Raw genomic sequence first — 9,766 nt, forward strand, 5'->3', positions numbered from 1 at the left:
CCACCAGACTTGTGCTGCACTGTGCCGCATGACCGTGCAACCACCTCTCCATTAGAGCCGAGCCTTGTTAGACCTTGTAGAAGCATAACAGGAAATAGTGGGCCCCTTAGAAGCATGGACAGGACACTTGAGGTAACCATCTCCACGACGAACGGCTATGTTACAAACTCTTTATCCTTAGAGGATCCCCCTGCGGACTCAGGGGAGGATTTGATTTAATGAGATATAAGACCCTTGGCTTGATGTGGTGGGATTGTCAACCACTCCTAGGCTACCGCACAGTCCCACTCTTGCTCGCACCCTTTGTGAGGGCACAAGGACGAAAGGACCAAATGTACGAGAGTTCAGAGAAAAACTACATAGCATGAAATATGTGAGTGAATATATATATAATGGTGAGTGCAAATATGTACAAGAGCCCTCAGGTGTGGTAACTCTGAGTAGAAAGACAAGTGTAGAAGCGGAGATGATGTCGGGGTTGAAGCATGGTCGGTGATGAAGGCTTCCCATCGATGTGAGGCAAAGCGTTCCGAGAGGTGGTCGGTGTCGAAGGCTCGCGTCGGTGGATGCAGAGGCACTCCAAGGTGGTAGTGGCAACGGAAGATGAGGTGATGCAGGCTTTGATGACAAGGGTGTTGCTGTACTTGAGGTGTTAGATGAATAGAGAGGGTTGTCGTCTCGAGTGGTGTTGGTGGTGCAAGCTCTGATGACAAGGGTGTCGCAAGACTTGAAGGTTGCAAGCTCTGGTGACAAGGGTGCTGCGTACCTTCATGAGCACCAGTCTCGTGCCCCAAAAAAAAAACACGCAACAAATGAAAAGCAAGCAACCCCAATTATATATATGCCGAAGGGTGGTGAGGAGCAGAGAGGGATGCTATCTCGAGTGGTGCAAGCTCTGGTGACACGGGTGTTGCGTACTTGAAGTGGTAAAAGGAGTAGAGAGGGTTGCTGTCCCGAGTGGTGCAAGCTTTGGTGACACGGGTGCTGCGTACCTGACGTGATGTCGATGTAAAAGTTAAGCAGAGAGTGGGTTGTTGTCTCGATGGTATGATGTAGCAGAGAGTGGACTGCTATCCCGATGGTGAGAGTTGAGGCAAAAACGCTGATATGCTCTATGTATAGCAAAGGGGGCTGCTGGCCCATGGGCTGAGATGACATGTTGATGTAAGCCATGATGTAAGGTTGAAGATAAACGATGATGTCAGCTCAGATGTAAGCGTTGATGTAAGGTTGAAGATAAACTCTGATGTCAGCCTAGATGTAAGCGTGATCACAGGTTGAAAACGCTGATGTAAACTTGAAGTGAAATGTTGATGTATGCCTGAAGTGAAACGATGATGTAAGCTTGATGTGAAACATTGAAGTCAACTTGATGAAGGCGGCCTGTACCAGCATATGTAAAACGCAGATGATAGCAGAGAGGGTTGCTGTCCCATGGTGGTCTGTAGCAGAGGGAGCTGTTGTCATGGGTAGTGGCCAGATCATACCGGATATGACAATGAAATGGAACACCAATGATGAAGGATAGGCAAGGCTATATATATTGAGAGGGGGGGGGGGTGTTGATAAGTCAATCTAAAAGGTGTAGGCTAGCAATCAAGACAAAAAAACCCCAAATAAAACATAAAACACTTAGAAAAATCCCTTTTTAGGGTTGGAAAAATAATGTTTTCTCACACCCTCCTCTTCCTCCTCCCCCACCCTCATAGGCATTTCCTGTGGAACCCTCTCTGCCAGTCATGCGAATTGTCATTGTGGAAGGTGGTAGCGTGTGAGGAATTCCAGCAAGTCCTCATAGGGGGGGGGGGGGGGGGGGGGGGGGGGGAACTAGAAGTGCTCATGGTCAAGGAGCATATAATTTAGCCGCAGGTAAGACCTAGCACTATGTAAAGCTTCTTCTAGGCCGCAACCACACTTTTGATCAAAATCCCCCTGGGAACTATGGAGAACAAGACGCATAAAACTTGTTGGAGTTAGGCAAGCCTCCGCTTAGTCTTTACTTATCCAGATTGAATTGTCAAATTCAAGCACCAAACCGGGCCTAGCTAGACTAGTTTTATATGGATGAAGAGTAAGCGTGCGATAGGGGTGGCAGGGTGGGTGTTCTTACTGGAACCTTGTGCCCCCATCTTGGTGATGAACGACAACAAGACCCCCAACAATGTGCGAGGATCCTAGACACTGGAGCAACCACTTCTTCATTTACATGAGCAAGAGAGGAGCTTGTGGCATATTCCTCCAATGTGGCCAAGAGTTAACACCATGGTGGGTGTGCAGACCACACCACTCTAGGAGCCATTGAAAAGTAGAGGATCGAATACCACTACCATGCTCAAGAGTCCTTTCGGACTCGAGAGGAAGACAGCATGACAAGGGACTTGTTTGCCTCGAGGGGCCCTCACCACCGCATAGAAGGTGTGCAGCACCGTTTACACGGGCTTGATGAAGTGGTGGCTTCAGACCCCCCTCGAGTCCATGCCATGGCCAACTGTGAGCTACTTTTGGAGGAACCCCTTCATTACAGAAGCAAGCATATTAGAGGGTCTGGCAACACTTGCAGACTTTTGTGTCACATGACTTCCAACCCTTCTTAGTGGATGAGCAGGAGAAAGCTCGTCAATCTCTCTCTCGTTGGAATTGCCTCGGTGAGGATGAGCTTTCCCTCTTTCAGCAACATTGGGCCTCATGAAGGGCGGCCTTAAATGAGGTCATGAAGACCGATACTCTTTTGGAGAGTCACGCCTTCATCACAGGCATGTGTGCTTGATGCTTTGATTGATCTTCCCAACATGTCCAACTGCAGGGCGCTTTCCGTAGAGGGTAACAACAATTGGTAGGCAACCTCACCTATTCTTCTCAACACCTTGTAAGGTCCATGAAAGCGATGAGCAAGCTTGGTATTGGTGTCTCTCTTCAATGAAGCATACTGTGACTTAGGGATTCTCAAGAATACATAATTCCCTTCTTTGAACACCACATGCTTCCTTGACTCATCGACATATTGCTTCATTTGATTTTTTGCCTTGGCCATGTTATCCTTACATCTTTGCAATATTGCACACATCTTCTCAATCTTCTCTTTGGCTTGAGGATTCACCTTCTCCTCATCAAATGTAATAGAAGGTATATGCACCCTATACCCATACATGGCTTCAAATGGAGACATACCAATACTCATGTGATAAGTGTTGTTGTGACAAAATTTAGCTAAGTGCAACCATCTATCCCATGAACCTTGAGTGTCATAACAATAGTGTCTCAAATAGATTTTGAGCCACTTGTTCACGCTCTCGATTTGGCCATCCGTTTGTGGGTGATAGGCCGTGCTTGTGTAGTCCCATGGACTCAAAGACACTCTTCCAAAAATGGCTCATGAACTTGACATCCCTATCGCTTACCACTTGCTTAGGCATCCCATGCAACCTAAACACATGCTCCATAAATTGTTAAGCCACCATAGAAGTTGTATATTGCACCTTTGTGGGTATGAAATGAATCGCTTTTTGTCAATCTATCCACCACCACATAGATGCTATTCCACCCTTGCTTAGTAGTGTGCATCCCGGTAATGAAATCCATGGCTATGTGTCCACTTCCCTTCCGGAATAGGCAATGGTTGCAACAATCCTCTTGGAAGTTTTTTGGGATCCTTGTTTTGTTGGCAAGACAAACACTTTTGCACATAGTCATGCACATCCTTCTAAAGTCCCTTCCAAAAAAAACTCGTCCGTATCTTATCATAGGTCTTGAACACTCCCAAATGACCTGCCCCATGGGTGAAGAGTGCATCTCTTGTAGGATTTTCAGCTCGAAGGGATGAGTGAGGGACCAAATAGACCTTACCAAAGCAACCCATTGCACACCTCAAAAGGTGGATATTCATCACATAGCCCTTGCTATAATTTCTGAAACACTAGATCAGCCATGTCATCCACCAAATACTCCTCTTGTATCTCATGAATCCAATCATGATGCACCTCCAAAATGGCATGTATAGTGCAAGCCCACATCCTAGAAAGTGCATCCGCTACCACATTGTCCTTTCCCTCCGTGTAAGAGATCTTGAAATCATAGTTTTGCAAGGTAGCAAGCCGTCTCTTTTGCTTTGGAGAAAGGTTTTGTTGAGTGAGGAAGTATTGGAGTACCTGGTGGTCGGTCCTTACTTTGAAATGCCCACTATACAAATAGTGTTGCCACTTCTTCATGGCATGCAAAATGGCCAACATTTCTTGATCATAGACATGAAGCTCCCTTTCCTTCTCGGTGAGCTTTCTACTCTCATAAGCAATCACCCCCCATGCTCTAGATATAACACGGCACCAATTCCTCTCCCTCTTGCATCAGCTCGTATAGTGAAAGGCTTAGAAAAATCAAGGCAAACGAATATTCGGGCTGAAAAATTAGTGCTTTCTTGAGCTCTTGGAAGCTCTTATCGGCCACCATGACATCCAAAAAAATGCTTCCTTCTTACCCCTATTAGTAAGCGGGGCTGCCATGTAAGCATAGTGGCGCATGAACCTCCTATAAAAGGATGATAGTTCCAAAAATCCCCTTAGTTGGGTAGTGTTGGTGGATGTAGGCCACTCCTTGACACATCACTTTCTTGGGATCCATCTTAATGCCATCATTGCCCACAATGTGACCCAAGAATTTTCACCTCTTGTGACATAAATGTGTACTTGCTTTGTTTGGCGAACAACTTGTGCTCTCTCAACACCTTCAACACTTGCACTACATGCATCAAGTGCTCTTTCCTTGATTTGCTATACACAAGTATGTCATCAAAGAAGACCAAAAATGATTTGTAGAGGAATGGCTTCAAAAATTTGTTCATAAGAGCTTGAAATGTGGCCGGAGCATTTGATAAACCAAAGGGCATAACCATGAATTGAAATAGACTCCGTTCAATCTGGAAGGCCGTCTTAAACTCATCTCCTTCTTTCATCCTTATTTGATGGTACCTAGAGTTGAGATCTATCTTGGATAAATATTTTTCTCCTTTCAACTCATTAAGTAAATCATCAACCCTTGGAATGGGATATCGATTCTTTATGGTGATCTTGTTGAGATCCCTATAATCGATGCACATTCTATAAGATCCATCCTTTTTCTTTAGCAACAACAAGATGGGTGAGGTGAAGCGTGATTGGCTTGGTTGTATGAACTCCATTTCCAAAAGTTCCCCCACTTGCTTTGCCACCTCCTCCCGCTCAACCTTTGAAAGCCTACAGAGAGGCTTATTAGTTTTGCATCCTTCTCAAGCTCTATGGCATGGTCAACTTCTCTAGTAGGTGGCAAGCATTTTGGTGCCTCAACACATCTTTGTACTCTTGCAACAAGGCATCCATCCCTTCATCATGTATTTGCAGTCCATTGTCCTCTTCTTGACAAGTGGGTTGCAGCATGTAAACAAGGCATAAGCTCTTCAAGTCTCTCTTCATTTGCTTCATAGACACCAAGGTCAATGCATGGCTGCAAATTCCATCCAAAAATAACTCTTTGCCTTCATGCATAAACCACATTTTCATGTGCTTCAAATCCATTGAAAACCTACCCAAAGTGTGAAACCAATTACATCCAAGCACCACATCAATGGGCACCATGCCAAGCACAATTAAACGGGCATCATAGACATAATCAAAAGACAAAGAAATCCTTGTTGCAACCCAACTCTTGCTCAGCTTATGCTGTCCATTTGCAACCTCCACTTTTAGAGGCTTCATCATCTCCCGTGGGCATAGTCTCAAAGAAATTATTGATTTAGAGTTTACAAAACTATGTGTGCTCCCCGAATCAATAAGTATGTGGATTGATCTACCCCCAATCTTCCCTACGAGCCTCAAAGTGTTGGAACCTTTGCATCCCGGTTTATTTTCTTATGAAATTGCACATAGCATGGTTGTCCTTTCTTTTGTTTCACTTTCTTCCCAATCCTCTCCACCCGGATCAAATAGAAACTCTTGAGAAGGGTCAAGAGTAGGCTCTTCCATCACATCATTAGTATAATCCTCAAATTCAAGCTCATCCATGTATTCCAATGGTGCCTCTTCAGCTTTAACCACCTCATAGATCATGTTAGCCTGTACCTCCTTTGCCTTGCATATCGTTTTATGCTTGGGACTCCATTTCTCATTGCATAGAAAGCAAACCCCTTTCTTCCTCTTCTCATCCATCTCTGATTGTGTCAATTGCTTAGTCACCTTACCTTGAAGGGAAAAGGATTTGGCATCGCTTTTGGCCATAGAACCACCCCAGTTCACATTCCTTGGCTGTCCATACACACTAGGATATCGTGGTGTGGGAGTAGGGGTTGGAATGAAGCTTGTACGAGGTACATAAGGTGTAGTAGAGGTAGAAGTTGGCTCTTTGACTGCATTTGGGCTGAAAGTAGATGGTCTAGTTGTCCCCACATTCCATCTATTGGCAACACATACCTTATACTTGATTCAAAGACCTCCGCGTAATACATGGCATCTTGCAAAGGTTGGGGTCTTTGAGCCTTCACATCAGCCCCAAGTGATGATTGCAATCCATGTATGTATTTTACCATTTTGTTGTACTCATTCATTCCCCCAACAAACATGGAGAGCTTTCTAAATTGGTTACTATACTCCTTGACGGAACTTCCCTTTTGTTCCAAATCGTACCATTGTCCCACCAATTGAGCTCGTTCGAATGGAGATGTGAAATTTTGGAACATGGCATCCTTGAATGCCTCCCAAGTTTCAAAGTGCATACCCTCATGTTGGGTAAACCACCACCATGAATGGGCATAATCTTCCAAATGCAACATGGCAAATTGCAAAGTACATCTCCATCTTGCTAATCCATTCCTCCAATTCTTTGATGGTTTTGTTCACCCCTTTGAACTTGGGAAGTGTAATTTTGTCCTTCACATCTTTGACCCTTGGTGACTCCAATGTAGTACTCCATGGTGGGTAGTGTGTGGTATGTCCCATGAACCCCTCAATACTCCATCCAAGAGTCTCCCACTCACATTGTGCACACCCCTTGGGCCCTCCATGGGATCCAAAGCTATGGGCTACTTTCCAAGCCTAGAAACCAAAACATGTCCACATTGATGGTCTCTTGAAGGCACATTTGACATTCCTTTCATACCACCAAGATTCCCATGTGGATTTGGTGCATGGTCAAATCTGTCCACACTCTTTTGCACACCCAAAATCCGATCTTCAAGAGTTGCATCAACTTGGCATTCTCATTGCCTTGATGCATGAGCTCACTAATGTAGAGCACCTCCTTTTGGGCATCTCTTTGTGCATCCTTGATTGCATTGGTGAGAGAAATCCTTAACATATCCAAGGTGATGTTCCCCAATGAGATTTGATCATGTCCACTAGTGTGCACCGGTATGCCTTCATTCACTATTTGCCCATTAATATCATGTAGAGGCATCCTTTCTTGTTCCATTTCCCTTGAGTTTTTTCCACGTTCAAGGGCGAGATGTGGTGCCACATTTTAATCGTGCACCCAATGGGGTGTCGACCACATGTGCCAATCCATCACTAACCACCTCTTTTCCCTTGTCTTAAACTTGGTTACCCTCCATGGTCACTTGTGCTTGAGCTTTTGGTGGCCGTCCATGGTTTCCCATACTACCAAGTGGTTAGTAGGACAAACGGCAACCAAATTTGGAGTTCTTTAGTTTGCTGAATTCGTCTTGGTGAGAGGAACACTCTTGACACCTTGAACCACTTTTTTGACCACATTCATATCTATCACTTCACATCCACATATATTCATGTCATATCACATCTCTTTACATCACATCACATTCTTTCACATACACATCTATATCTATCCATTCATTCACATCCATGTGATTCACATCACATCTTATCACATCTATTCTCCTCACATCTCATCACCTCTATTCACATCACATCCATCCATCCATTCATTCACATCTATCTAATTAATATCACATCTATTCACCTCACATCTCATCACCTCTATTCACATCACATCCATCCATCCATACATCTACCTGATTCATATCACATCTATTCACCTCACATCTCATCACCTCTATTCATAGAATTTAAACATAGAATTTAGGAGAATTCTAATTTTGATATAAAGATTCTTTAGGCATCTATTTATGCATAAAAATCAACTTTAATTAGAATAACACTTTTGAAATAAAATTAAATCCTTTAAGCATCTTTCTCTGCATAAAATCAATTTTAATAAGAATAACACTTTTAAAATAAAAATAAATCCTTTATGCATCTTTCTATGCATAGAAATTAAATTCAATGAAAATAAGACTTTTATAATAAAATTTTCATTATGCATCTATCTATGCATAGAAATTAATTTTAATAATTAATATCAGTGATATCCATGCATAATCATAGGTGAACATGTACATGGAGTAAATTAGAATATTTCTTTTAGAATGCACAAACGGTGGAAATTACTCTTTTGGAATAGTATAAAAATGAACTTTCTTTTCCACAAAATTCTAGAAAATTTTGCCATAACCTCCTTTGTATGGCTGACCATTTCTCATTTTTAACATTCTATTTTCAATTTAAATTAACCCAATTAGATGTAAAGGATTCTAATCTACACAATTTTTAATTTTCAAGAGAGTAAACAATAGAAAAGTTTATTTAATCTTTTTGTTAAACATTCTAGGATAAAGAAAGGTTGAATCGTAAAGAAGAGAAGGGAGAGGCCTTTTCATCAAGGCATAGCATTAGAATTTGCTTTAATCAACTATAAAACAAGAAAATCAAGAAAACCATAGATTTGAAATTAAAAAGTAAGAAAACTTTAGCTTACATGGAGTTGTAAGCTTTGCTTTGGCTTGATGGATTGAGGGTTCTACTCTTGTTCGAAGCAAGAGTGGCCACCAATTACTTTGGAGAGGATTAAGCCAAAAATAATTGATTATCAAGAAAATTCAATGTAATTGGCTCTGGGTAGGAGTAGAGTAACAGTGCATAAACACTATTAAACTTTTACAAAGAGGAAGGCTTCTATTTATAAGAAAAAATGAGCCTCTAACCAAGCAAACTGATTCTAGAATTTTCCAGATCAGTTTGGTCAATTTTTGACCATTTTTAAGTCAAATTAGCTTACTTTTTGGATCTAGTTGAAATAGGAGAGAGGGGAGATGAAAATATCTCATTATTTTTGAGTTTTAAACTCCTCCACACATGTGAAATAGGTGCCTCCTTCATGAGGGGAGATCCCCACACTGAGGTGTCAAAAATGCATCATTTCTTTTAAATATTTTTTCTTTTTTTAACTAAGAAACCTTGTCCTTAGTCAACTCTTCATCTTATGTGAGCATTTACTCATTTTTGGGGGATTTCTTTATATTCTTCAATTTATCTCCTCCCTACATTTGGATTAATATTATTGGTCCATAGGAACCTTAATTGGACCATAATCCAAAAATTTCTAAAAATCTGGTCCCTTAGACTAAGGTCCTTTCTAAAAATCTAGACCCTTAGACTAAGGTCCTTTTTACCTATTTTTAATTAATTCCAATTGCACATTGGAAAGTTCTTTTTGAATTTCTATTTCAGGGGAAACCATTTTAGACACTAGGAGGATTTTTATATCCAAAAATATCTCAATTTTGAATTACCTCCCTCTAGATATTTTCTCTCACTAGGTCAAAAGAGGGTAAAACAGGATCTTTCTTTTATTTCAGAGAGGGGAATAATTATAAGATCAGAAGGGGAGGTTCTTATACTACCTACACACCTCAATAGGTGGAGGGAGGAAT

The sequence above is a fragment of the Cibotium barometz genome, chromosome 19 (genome assembly GCF_041138505.1).
Source record: "Cibotium barometz isolate CiBa-2024 chromosome 19, ASM4113850v1, whole genome shotgun sequence".
Taxonomy (NCBI): Eukaryota; Viridiplantae; Streptophyta; class Polypodiopsida; order Cyatheales; family Cibotiaceae; genus Cibotium; species Cibotium barometz.